At 40.0% G+C, this 12,835-nt stretch overlaps 1 pseudogene; it reads right to left on the bottom strand.

Annotated features, from left to right (window-relative positions):
- Positions 1-5,004: 5,004 nt before the first annotated feature.
- On the bottom strand, positions 5,005-6,822 carry LOC130070713 (gastrula zinc finger protein XlCGF49.1-like; annotated as a pseudogene).
- Positions 6,823-12,835: the final 6,013 nt, after the last annotated feature.

Below are 12,835 nucleotides of genomic sequence, written 5' to 3'. Positions count from 1 at the left end.
TTAAAAGCGCTATATAAATGAAGATGACTTGATACAGACCACAAATGCTCTAATGTCTTAGAATAAAGTGGCAATTTAATGTTATCTTAGCTAAACATCTTGCAGTGTACGCGGGCTAACACCACCAGCATTAGAGCAGTGATGTGTAAACTGAATTTGGTGTGTTACAAAGTCATAGTATAACAATTTCTAAAAACACATTTTATCAAACTAAGTGTTGTAGTATGACCAGTAGGAGACCATTGATGTGTAAACTGAATTTGGTGACACTACAGTGTTTAACATTAATGACTTTTTTTGTAGTAACACTTTTTGGGGATTTGCACTTTGCAGACTTTCCCTAAGGACGTGTCTCTCACTGCCTGCTCATAGAGATAATTTGGAAATAGCTGGCATTTGTGTTTCAACAAAGTTTAGCTCAAGAGTTATTGATCCGGGAAGTTCAGATCTGTGAATATATTGCCAACTTTACTAAACTCCTTGAATGTGCATTGTTAACGTACGGATCTCAGATACACTGCCAGCGGGACATTAAACAGGACGTGTTTGTCCGAGCTCACAATAGGTTTTTCGTGGGAACGCGGATGTCTTTGCGAAGGAACGTAAAAGTTTTGAGAGGGAACACAGAAGTTTTGCGAGGGAATGCAAAAGATTTTACTTGCACTCCCATCCCAAATATTTTTCCACCATCTCCCTTTAGGGGCTCTGTAGAAAAGAGCTTTAAGTGGCCATTTACAGGATATTTGAAGGCATCAGCATAATAAATGAGGTGAAAACAGGAACTATTGTCATGAAATAAAGAGTGTTTTCAGCAGATCTGTTAATATCGATGAGCCTCAGACTATCAACACTCATTCAAAAAGCCATTCAGGATCATCCAACAGATCATCTCACTTTATTATATCTCACTATATATTTATCATCTCACAGAGTGTTTGCTGTTAAACAGATTATTTGAGTCAGAATAGATGATAAAAGCCTAAAACTCTACAATACTGTTATTGCTCACAATGTGACATGGATCAATAATACAAAAACATGAATGACACTCAGGTAAATAACTACACCATTATATGTCCATATTAATCTAAACATTGTTTGATTTTCTCATAACTGCATTAATTACAATGAAATTATTAGATCATCATTAGATCAGTTCTCATTAAAGGGTTAATATGAAGTATTTAGAGGTATCTGTTCAATACATTTCAATTTAAACAACGTAATCTGCCAAAGATAAATGTCAACATCAGAGATAAAATAAAAAATAAAAATGGCAACACATCGATTCCCATCAATTCCCCTCACAGATCTCAAACTCTGACTTTTGACTTGACACTCAGTAACAGTTCTCAATCCAAACATAGAAACAATCACACAAACGAACACAAAAGCACACAAAATCGCTCAGGTCTGAATGAATTGTTGTTCTTTTTCTTTTGTTTGTTATAAAAAAAGATTGTCCTCTGGGAGTTTTATTTTATTTTACTTTAATCACTTTGTATTTTTTTAATGATTATGTCTCATTGTATTGTTCCGGTTTATGGCATTAATTTTAAAAATAATAATAATAAAATAAGACGTGCCAAATACTGTTCATAAACAAAACATCTATAGATATCAACATAATCACACAAAAATAACAACAAGGATTACGTGCCGCTTCTCTTTATTCCAGTTGCTCTCTTTCTGCTAGTTGTGTAAAGCTGCGGTGAGATGGAGGCAGTGATAATTTCAGTTTATTTTGTAAAAACTGTGTTGTTTAAAGTTTATAGTAATTGTTCTGACTTCATGAAGCCTCGTGGTGTGAATGAAACATCAAACTGACTAGAACAAAGTCTTTGAAATGTATGATACTGGATATCAAGGGTGAAACTGTTGACAGCAATCTCATTCAATGTCAGTCATGTGTGGGTGAAATATAAATATTAATTAGGCATTTAAAAGCTTGTGAGAAATTTTCAACATTAAAAGTGCAACAAGCAAACAATGCTTCATGGCTTCCAGAAATAAAATTATTCTTTATTCTCTGCCTTTTCTGCTGGGGTTCACACCGTAAAATCTTCATATTTCCACAACAAGATCAACAGCGCCTCTAAGACATTCAACTCTCTCCTCTGTCCACCTCCACCACCACCAACCACCTCCTCGCCAACTGCTGATGATTTTGCTAACTTCTTCACTAACAAAACTACAACTATCAGCAGTCAGTTCTCAGCTTCACACACACAGGAACCGAGACTAACCTCTCCCACAGCCAATAACCTTCTCTCCTCCTTCACTCCACTAACCGAGGATGAAGTATATAAACTTCTCCTCTCTAGTCACCCTACCACCTGCCCTCTGGACCCCATCCCCTCACATCTTCTACAAGCAATCTCTCCCACACTTCTTCCAGCTCTCACACACATCATCAACTCATCCCTCCACACTGGCATTTTCCCTACAGCATTCAAGCAGGCTCGGGTAACTCCTCTGCTTAAAAAAACAACGTTAAACACATCACTTTTAGTGAATTACAGATCTGTCTCTCTCCTACCATTCATTGTGAAAACACTTGAACGAGTTGCTTTCAACCAAGTATAATCTTCCTGTCTCTGAACAACCAGCTGGATGTCAACCAATCTGGCTTCAAGAAAGGGCATTCAACCGAGTCTGCATTGCTGTCGGTCACCGAAGCCCTGCGGATCGCAAAAGCTGCTTCCAAATCATCAGTTCTCATCCTCCTGGATCTGTCTGCTGCCTTCGACACTCTGAATCATCAGATCCTTCTGTCCACCCTTTCTGGGCATCACAGGTACTCCTCTCCACTGGTTTGAGTCCTATCTCACAGGTAGGTCCTTCAGGGTCACATGGAGAGGTGAGGTATCCAAAGCACATCAACTGACCACAGGGGTTCCCCAGGGTTCAGTTCTTGGACCGCTCCTCTTCTCCATTTACACCACATCACTGGGACCCATCATACAGGCACATGGTTTCTCTTACCATTGCTAGTCAAGTCAAGTCATCTTCATTTATATAGCGCTTTTAACAATGAATTGTTTCAAAGCAGCTTTACAGAGATAAACATATAATTTAAGGTAACAGATTGTTTTGGCGTTCTTGAATAATGTTACTTCCAGCTAAAGTTAACTTTGATTGATTCACCTCCGTCGAAATGATCAGACTTTAAACGCGAACCTGTGATTAACGCTATGCTGATGACACCCAGCTCTACCTCTCATTTCAACCAGATGATCCCACAGTAGCTGTACGGATCTCAAGCTGTCTGGCGGACATCTCGGCATGGATGAAGGAACATCACCTGCAGCTCAACCTGGCAAAGACTGAGCTCCTCATCCTCCCTGCCAATCCGTCTCTACAGCACGACTTCACTATCCAGCTAGATTCGTCCTCAATCACCCCATCAAGGTCGGTCAGAAATCCTGGAGTAATATTTGATGACCAGCTGACCTTCACAGACCACATCACAAAGACAGCTTGATCATGCAGGTTTTGCACTGCACAACATCAGGAAGATCAGACCTTTCCTAACTGAGCATGCAACACAACTTCTCGTCCAGGCCCTGGTCATTTCTAGGCTTGATTACTGCAATGCTCTTCTGGCTGGACTTCCATCATGTGCAACTAAACCTCTACAAATGATCCAGAATGCTGCAGCTCGTCTTGTCTTCAACGAGCCCAAAAGGGCCCACGTCACTCCTCTGTTCATCTCTCTGCACTGGCTACCACTTGCTGCTCGCATCAAGTTCAAGGCATTGGCACTTGCTTACAGAATGACCACAGGATCAGCTCCCTCCTACTTTCACTCGCTCCTAAGAGTCTACATACCTACCAGAAGCCTACGATCAGTCAATGAGCGACGGCTCGTGGTGCCATCACACAGAGCCTCAAAATCACTCTCCAGAACATTCTCATTCACGGTACCATGCTGGTGGAACTATCTCCCCACCTTCATCCGGAATGCAGAATCCCTGACAGCATTCAAAAGACAACTGAAAACTCATCTCTTCCGTGAGCACTTAACATAAAAAAAAAAAAAAAATTATTTCCTTTTCCTTTAAATCCTTGCTTACCTGGCTTATGCTACTCCGAGCAATGTCTGAACTTTGTATTTTGAGCACTTGCATTGTTTTTGTCTCTTCACGATGACTCGCTTGGTTTAGTCCTCAGTTGTAAGTCGCTTTGGATAAAATGACTAAAATGACTAAATGTAAATGAATCAGCAGGAAGAAGAAATGGACAATAAGATAAAATGAGTAAAGAGTTTAATCAATAAATACATGAAGCAAATACAAATATTAAGTAAAAGTGAAAGAGAATGAGACAGATCTCTCTCTTTACTGACGTATAAGAGCCAAAGTATCTCAAGAGAAGAAGAGAAGAGAAGTGTCCAGTTTTAAAGATACCTGAAAGTGTATCTAAGTGTATTCATTGTATCTACAATGTAGAACGAGTTAAAAAATAATATCAGACTCATGTCTCTATTAAAAGTGTTATGGCCTTCTTTCCAAATGTGAATTTTCTGGCACTCTTTCAGTTCATCATCTGTAGTAAAGGTGTACTGAACACACACCTCTGAGTGTTTTCTGCTGTAATGTTAATAATGAATCTTCTCTTTTGTGTGAATCTTCAGGTGTTTCTTCAGGACTGAAGCCCAATGAAACTGTTTACCGCACTGATCACAGTTAAATGGTCTTTCTTCAGAATGAAAAGCAGATGTGATTTCAGAGCGAAAGCCTGTGCCACTTCTTCCCACTGTGAACTATCATGTGATGCTCGAGATATGATTTGTGTCTGAAACTCTTTCCACACTGAACACACATATGTGGCTTTTCTCCCGTGTGGATTGTCATGTGATTCTTAAGTCCTGCTGATTGTGTGAAACTCTTCCCACACTGATCACATGTGTGTGGTTTCTCTCCAGTGTGGATCCTCTTGTGTCCGGTCAGATGTGATTTTTGTGTGAATCTCTTTTCACACTGATCACATGTGAACGGCTTCTCTTCAGTGTGGATCCTCTCATGTGCTTTCAGACTTGTTGAACTACTGAATCTCTTGTCACAGTGTGAACACTTGTAAGGTTTTTCTCCAGTGTGAATTCTCTGGTGCTGTTTTAATTGTTGAGCTGTAGTAAAAGTCTTCCCACACTCAAAACACATGTACTCTCTCACACCAGTATGTATTTTCTCATGTATATGTAAAGTCTGGCGCAGTGGAAAACTCTTTCCACACACAGAACATGAATGTGGCTTCTCCTTTGTATGAACTGTCAGGTGTGTCTTGAGGTGTGTTGCACTAAAAAAAGCTTTGCCGCATTGATCACATGTGTGTGGTTTCTCTCCAGTGTGGATCCTCATGTGACGCACAAGATGTTGTTTGTGTGTGAAATGGTTTCCACACTGAACACACATATGTGGCTTTTCTCCAGTGTGGATTGTCATGTGAATCTTAAGTCCTGCTGATCGCGTGAAACTCATCCCACACTGATCACATGTGTGTGGTTTCTCTCCAGTGTGGATCCTCTTGTGTTCGGTCAGATGTGATTTTTGTGTGAATCTCTTTTCACACTGATCACATGTGAACGGCTTCTCTCCAGTGTGAACTCTCATGTGACACTCAAGTTTATGTTTGCCTGTGAAACTCTTTCCACACTGAGTGCAGGTGAAAGATTTCTTGGCTCTTCTTTTCTTTAAAAATGTATTTTTAGTCTTTGAGTGACTCAAAGGTTTGACATGATGTTCCTCCTCCACTTCACTCAGTTCTTCACTCTCCTCCTTCACTTCCATCAGGTCTGAAATGAAAGGAAAAGGTTTCATTTCATTTTCAGCACATTAATAATGAAAAGAGACAAATATGAAAGTGAGCCGTGATGTAATAGTAGACAACTGCTATAAAATATGATAATTCTGGTGTTGTTTTCATTCATATTTCAATTATTATTTTCAAGACATTTTAGACACAAATTACGTTTCTGAAGTGAGAAATATTAAATATATTTGATTAATGATACAATTATTTATGTAATATTAACATTTATACAATAGTGCCTACAATCTCTCGATATTTTATTGGAATTTTTCAATAACAATAATTAAAAACCATTTTGCTGAGTCTGTTTTGTTGAGTACAGGCCTGTCGTGGATAAATTAATATGACAAATAAACCAGCAGTAAGTGGTGGCAAGTCCATGTCTAAGAGATAAATATGAAGTGAAAGGATTTTAAAATGAGCCCTGGTTTAATAGCAGAAAGTAGACACATTTTTAAAAAGCAAGGTAAAACAATTGTCCCAACGTCTGAATCCAATGGTGTGGTAGAAGGTTTCCTGCATGCTCAGTCTTTTTGGTGCTCAAAGTAATTTAATTCCAATTAGGTATTTATCTGACTATTTTTTCACATCCTCGAATTTAGGTTAGGACGCCAATAATTTAGTTAAACAATTGATTATTGTGTTTAAATCTTTTTAGTTGACTTATTCATGTGGATGCCATTGTCCCTTAGAGTTTCCCACCGGCCATTAACGTTGCTCTCCCAGTAACAAATGCCCAGTGTCGGGGAAAGTTACTTTTAAATGTATGCATTACAATATTAAAAAAAGTAACTAATTGCGTTACTTAATTACTTCAAGAATAAACACCAACCTCTTTGTTCTTCAGTAACTTCAGTGTGTTTCATTCTGCAGAGTTCTGGATCACTCATGTTCTCACTGTCCTCTTTCATAAACTCAGTCTTTGCAGATTTCAGCTCTTCCTGATGCTTTGATGCTCATCTTCACTCGTAGCTGATGGGAATATTCCAGCATTTATTGGGAAATGATGTGGGAGGAGCTTCACTGATGATGTAATTGGTGTGGGAGGAGCTTACCTGATATCTTGAAGTCTTGGGGTTTGTATGCAAGAAAATTGACTATCCAAGAAATTATTTTATCTAACAAAGCCAAATGCTTCTGCAAAAGCAACTCCAGAGTCCAGTATCGAACATGTATACACGTCCTCAAAGGTAATGAATACATTCCATATACAGTGAAACTGAGACTAAGGGCTTCACCATCTATATGAGCATTTCCATCCCGCCCTGAAATAAATAGTCATAAGCAGGTGCAATCCAGTCAGTTACTCTAATCAATAAAAAATATTCTACAATATTCAGAAATATGGAAAAACTGTATAAAAACTTAATGTACATTCTACCAAATATAAATTATGTTAAGAAAAAACTGTTGAAAATGTACATATTTATCATCAACAAATACCCTCAGTCTGCTGACACCAGTGAAATGAGCTTTAAGTGGCCATTTACAGGAGATCTGAAGACATCAGCATAATAAATAAGGTGAAAACAGGAACTTTTGTTATGAAATAAAGAGTGTTTTCAGCAGATCTGTTAATATTGCTGAGCCTCAGACTATCAACACTCATTCAACAACCCATTCAACATCAACAGCAGATCATCTCACTTTATTCTGAGTGTTTGCTGTTAGAAACACATTATTTGAGTCAGATAGATGACAAAAGCCTACAACAGCCATATTGAGAGACAATACTGTTATTGCTCACCATCTGACATGTATAAAAGAATCAATAACACAAAAACAAACACTGATGTTACCCATCTTTATCAACCACTACAGCAGCATATGCGGCGTGAATCTAAATATGGTCTGATTTTATAATAACCGTTCATTGCAATTGCATACAGTTCAACATTCGCAACAACAACCCCAGTCACAAGTGGATATCACAGGAGTGCCAGTGAAGGTCATCATCGATTCTGGTGCAAGCGTAAATATTGTTGATGACACTGCATATCACAAAAAAAAACGCAAGATTGCATTAAAACCATCAGATGCAAATATTTCCGCATATGGCTCTTCCACTCCACTTCCACTGAAAGAAAAATTTCAAGCCAGAATCCATTTCAACAACACGGACACAGCAACCACGTTCTATGTGATTGATGGTCACTCAGGTTCTCTGCTGAGCTAAAACACTGCAACATAACTTGAAATTCTTCAAATAGTCAGCGCAGTATCTGACCAACCAGCTGAAGTTTCCACTGTGAATCAATTACTTGAAGAGTATAAATATCTTTTTCAAGGAATCGGAAAGCTGAAAGATTTTCAGGTGAAGTTACACATAGATGAGTCCGTAAAGCCTACAGTGCAACCACACAGACAAATTCCATTCTATATCAGAAGGAAAGTTGAGCAAGAACTGAAAAAGTCAGTAGTCCGACACCCTGGGTATCACCAATAGTTGTTGCACCAAAACCCCAAAATCCTGACAGTGCGTGGTGGACATGCCCAATTGCGCCATTCAAAAGAGAACGTCATGTCACCCCGACGGTGGATAATCTGAAACATGACTTAAACGGAGCTGTACTCTTCACAAAACTGGATCTGATGCTGGATATCATCAGCTTGAACTTAATCCTGATTCCAGGTACATAACAACATTCACGAATCATGCAGGGTTCTGGAGGTACACTCATTTGAATTTTGGGATTAGTTCAGCTGCCGAGGTGTTTCCAAACACAATTCAACAGGTCCTTCATGGCATCCCAAACGTCAAAAACATGAGTGACGACATCATCGTTTTTGGTAAATAGCGAGACGAGCACAACGCCTGTCTGCAAGCTGCAAGAGACATAGAGAGAAAAAACCTCACCCCAGCAAGACGAAACTAGACTTCTTAGGATATGTGTTTTCAGACAATGGAATTTCATTTCTGCAGATCCGATGAAGATAATAGCCATTAAGAAACTCCCAGCCCCACAGAATGTGTCCGAATTACGCAGTCTGCTCGGATGACAACATACTGTTCACGTTTCATTCAAGATTACGCAACAACCACACAGCCACTGCGTGAACTCATTCAGAAATACCACATATGGAATTGGGGGCTGGAACAGTAGCACTGGACAAGCTAAAATCTCAACTATTTCAGAATGCAACAATGGCATACTTCGATCAAAAGAAGAAGTACTTGTTGATGCAAGCCTGGTTGGTCTTGGTGCGATACTAAGTCAGCCAAACACAGACAGTTCTGGTAACAAAGCAATTGCGAATGCCAGTAGAGCGCTCACAGCTGTAGAACAATGCTACTCACAAACTTATATCTGTATGGTTCACACTTTACAGTCATTACGGATCACAAACCACTAGAGCTAATTTTCAATAACCCTCGAGCATCCTCACCAGCCAGAGACTGAGATTGCAACACTACACGTTCACAGTTGCTAGATTTAGCTGTATTTGGCCGAGCAGTGGTTTGGCTGGCTCGCCAATGTATTAGATTTCTCCAATACATAAAATAAGTAAGCTTGACCAGAGTTCTTGTGGGGAAAAGAATTTATTGAACGTTTGTAGTGTAGCAGTCCTTCAGCAGCAATGTTAGCATGTCGCCCTTCAACCATCTTAACCCAAAGTTCTGTCTGTGAGACAGAACTTTATACGTGAAGACAAATGGGCTACAAACAATAGAAAACTGTTAGGGCCTCCCACAGGAGATCGATCTACCCGGCAATCTACTCTGAGCAATGCTGTTTCTTTGACATTCACACCAATCAGTTTCTGTGGGCCATAAACCTGTATTGGCCTTTCAGTTTCAATAGGCCATAAATCTGTATGGGCCATTTGGTTCACACCTTTACAGACACAGATAGAGTTGATTACATCTGAGGCACAGTAACAATGTAAATGCATCTGACTAAAGTTAACTGAAAATACACATGTATTTTTCATGTACAGATGTATCTTTCACAGTCCAATTCAAACCAGGGAAAGACAATCCTGACGATTACATGTCGAGGCATCCTGTGGATGGACAACACACAGACAACTATTCGGAAAACGCAGAAAGACACGTCAACTTCAAAATTGACAACACGACACGAAACTACAAAATACTCTGTCCTACAAACAGTGATAAAAGAGTTGAAAGGTAAAGCCTGGACACACTTGAAGCAGTCCATGTCAGGCGCATGCCACGCAAAATTGAAGGCATTTCATAAGCTGAGACATGAGCTCACAGTTAATGCGTCACAAGACATTGTCTTGTGTATCAGAAAGTAGGGGTGTGCCATATCATACCGTCCACGATAATACCGGTATACATTTTTACATGATTTAAAAGTGTCATATCGCGATATCAATGATAGCGACGCAATGACATATGGCGCATTTAGCCTAAGTTTCATAGCGCACAAAACAACAACACCTGTCTGAGAGTAAGAGCAGCCTGTCAGCCTCCGATGACGATTTAGCAATTTCACAAACAGCTTGAGTGTTCAGCGGTGCTGCCGACGCGCGTCTTCTCTCTCGCGTCTCTCAAAATGTGTTGCACAAGGCAAGCGTCAAGCGCTGCAGGCGGCGATACTACACGCGTTTAGGAGTCGGGACATGACTGAATTGTCTCTTGCACCATCGGGCCATTAGTACATCGTAACTAAAGTTGATCATTTTCACGTCTTCTCAGTTTAAACATTCACGCGATTTTAAACTATCCAGTAGGCTAGGCTACTCGCGCGCTCTCTGAGAGATAGTTGCACTGGGTGCATATATAGGCTACAGTACAGCTAGCGAGTAACAAAAGTTATTTTTCGCGGATTATATCACTTTAATGGGGGGAAAAACGCAAAATTGTGTAAAAATTCCGGTCTTGGTAAGTATACTCATAAACACAGTCGGTTATGTATAAAACGCATGTGACAGTGTGACAGACAGTATAATGAAAACGGCAATGGATCCGTGCACTAGCTCTAAAAGTGACACCAGCCATAGGCTATGTGTCTGTCATTAATGTTGTCGTCAAAACAACAAGATAGTTTTAATTGTAATGAATGAGAATTAATAGCCTATGTATTTAATTTAGTCAGCAATCAGAACTAAAAGACTGTGTTATTTTACATTTGATTACTTTTTTCAGTTTCTGTAGTATTTCTGAATACTAGTGTTAGACCTACCCTAAAACGTTTTTCTTTATTTGTATCTTTATTATTTTGTATACAATTTAGCTATTTTTCTTTCAAATTTAATTCAAAGCATCAATCCTTGTGTTGTGTAAACTATTAACAACAAAATTACCCCATTGTAAAAATGCAACGAGTGATCAAAGATTTAGGTGAGATAAACGTAATAAGAAAATTTTCAACAACAAAAAAAAGATCCATATCGTCATAAATATCATTATCGCAAATATTCTTGAAATATCGTGATATTTGTTTGAGGCTATATCGCCCACCCCTATCAGAAAGCCATTCAACTTGCACATTGCACATGTAGGACACATGGGCATTGTGAAGACTAAACAGCTGATAAGAGAAAAGGTATGGTTCCCTGGTATCGATGCAGAAGTGGAAAAAGCTGTGCAAGGATGCATTCCATGTCAAGCAGCCACACTCCAGCATCACTCGGAACCCCTCAAAAGGTCTGATCTGCCAAAAGAGCCATCGTCAGAAGTCTCTGTGGATTTTACTGGTCCGTTTCCTTCTGGTCACTACTTGCTGGTAGTAGTTGACGATCATTCCAGATATCCAGAAGTGGAAATAGTCAAGTCTACACCAGCCACTGCTGTGATTCCAAAACTGGACAAGATATTCTCAACTTTTGGCATACCCAGCACAGTCAAAACTGATAATGGCCCACCATTCAATAGTCACTGTTGTGCGGATTTCAGTTCATATCTTGGTTTCAAACACAGAAAGATAAACCTGTACTGGCCTAAAGCGAACAGAGAAGTAGAACGGTTCATGAGAACGCTTAAAAAGACAGTCATGACCACCAATGCAGAAGGTAAACCATAGAAGCAGTGCTTGTATAGTTTGCTGAGAAATTACAGAGCAACACCACATGGGACCACCCAAAAACCACCAGCAGAACTACTGTTCAGAATGAAAGATTAACACCACATTACCTTCAAATCCACAGGACACGAATAAAACTGACCTTAGCAACATTGATCACTGTAACATTCAGAGTATATCAGCAAACGTGCACGTACTGTTACGTACCGTTGACATCATTACGTTGGTATGGATATGCGTAGCCCAGCAATAAACGCAATGTATGCAACGTTCGGTCTGATTATTTGTAGACTAACCAAACAATGCACATAGAATACCACACTGGCGACGAGGATCGACAATAACGAAAACGTCTCCTGGACAGCGGACGTTTGTGTGCGGAAGAAAGTTCGGAGTGAAAGCAACCGGCTGTAAAGCAAGTGAACTAGCGAGTTAGCAACCGGACAGTTAGCATGGCACTAGCACACGGCCCGTCCGTACCACCGTTCGATACAGAGACTCTGTCGGACCGAGGTGGAATAAGTGGCTTCAGCGGTTCGAGAACTACACTACAGCTGTGAATATAACCGGGGACCCAAGACTGAAAGCTCTCCTGTTGCATCTGGCTGGCGAAAGAGTGCACGACAAATACGACACAGTGGCAGCGGAGGCTGACAAGTATGCAGACGTGAAAGCAAAACTCACTGAGTACTTCTCGCCCAAAAGGAATGTCCAGTACGAAGTGTACGTCTTCAGGAAAGCTGCACAACAGCCCGGTGAGAATCTAGATGCATGTAATACGAGACTTCGTATGCTGGCAAAATACTGTGAGTTTAGTGACGTAGACAATGAAATAAAGTCACAGATCATACAAAGCTGCACGTCCTCCAGGGTGCGCAAATATGGTTTGAGGGAGGCAAACAAGACATTAAAAGAACTGCTTAAATACGGCAGGACTCTAGAACTTTCTGAACTGCAGTCAAAGGGAATCAAAGAAGGTTCAAATCCCACAACAGCTGTGAATCAAATACACAGAAAACTCCACAAGAAGA

Source organism: Rhinichthys klamathensis, unplaced genomic scaffold (assembly GCF_029890125.1).
Source record: "Rhinichthys klamathensis goyatoka isolate OS25496 unplaced genomic scaffold, OSU_Roscu_1.1 h1tg000414l_1, whole genome shotgun sequence".
In the NCBI taxonomy this organism is placed as follows: Eukaryota; Metazoa; Chordata; class Actinopteri; order Cypriniformes; family Leuciscidae; genus Rhinichthys; species Rhinichthys klamathensis.
This window is presented reverse-complemented; position numbering and strand designations above follow the sequence as displayed.